The following is a 1,211-nucleotide window of genomic DNA, read 5'->3' on the forward strand; positions in this document are numbered from 1 at the left end:
CAGATGGATTCAGTAGTGAATTTTGCCAAACATTTAAAGATCAATGAATAACAATATTAAATAAATTATTTGGAATAATATGCAAAGAAGTCCTACCATATACTCCTTTTGTTAAAGAAATATGTTGCTGATGCCATAACCCCTTTGATTACAGAAGCTTCTCCCAGAATAGCAGCTATGCCATCTGCTTCCTTACTCTAATTCCTGCCTTGAGCAAATCTGGACTCAATGACCTTTAAGGAACCTTCTATGACAATAAATGATCTCTCTTGCTTAGACTCTCTCAGAACATGCTAGGTCTCTCTTCTACATTTACTGTCTTAGAACTTTTATTATTATAGGTGAACTGACCATGGAAGGGGATGGGATTCTATGGTGAAGGTCTTTGAGGACAGGGAGAGTATTCTAACTGACTCTTAGTAAATTTGTGTGTTTGCTGAGTTTCTATACAAATGTCTCTCAGATCTGCTTGTCTACCCTGGAGTTAACATCCTGGTTCAATACTTTGTTCACAAAGCTGCTTGAAAGTTATCTACTTTCTACTCCCATTACCCATTTCTCAGACATGGATTTTGAACTACTTAGTGATGGAAAAGGTGGGCAAACTAAATGACCCTTGACCTTTCAAGACAACTTTGAGGTTGTTGCTAGTGGTCATCATCATCGTCATCATTGTCATACACAGTGAATCTTTGGGATCCTTCTCTTCCAAATTCATTCTAGAAACTTTATTTGACCATTGCCTTTACTAGCCTGTCAGCAATCTTTTTGTTCTTCTTTTTTCTCTGTTTTTTTCTTAATATATAATTTATTTATTTTTCAAGTATCAAAATTCACTGTCACAAAAATTTGAATGCAAAATTGTCTCCCTATCTTGCCACACCCCCAAAACAAGATAGCATGCACCCCATCAAACCCTAACCCTGTCTATCATCCCCTCAATTAACCCCACCCTCTTCATTTCTCCTCCCTTCTATTTTCCTTTAGTGCAAAATAGATTTTTATACACCATTTTTAAACACTATACTTCTTATTATCCAGTTGCGTGGTAAAACAGTTGTTAACATTCATTAATAAAGCTCTGAGTTGCACATTCTCTCCATTCCTCACCCACCACCCACCCTCATTGAGAAAACAAGCCATTCAACACAGGTCATACATGTGTAGTCATGCACACTTCCATGACCATTATATTGTTAAAGACTAATCAC

This window comes from Notamacropus eugenii, chromosome 7 (genome assembly GCF_028372415.1).
Source record: "Notamacropus eugenii isolate mMacEug1 chromosome 7, mMacEug1.pri_v2, whole genome shotgun sequence".
NCBI classification, from domain to species: Eukaryota; Metazoa; Chordata; class Mammalia; order Diprotodontia; family Macropodidae; genus Notamacropus; species Notamacropus eugenii.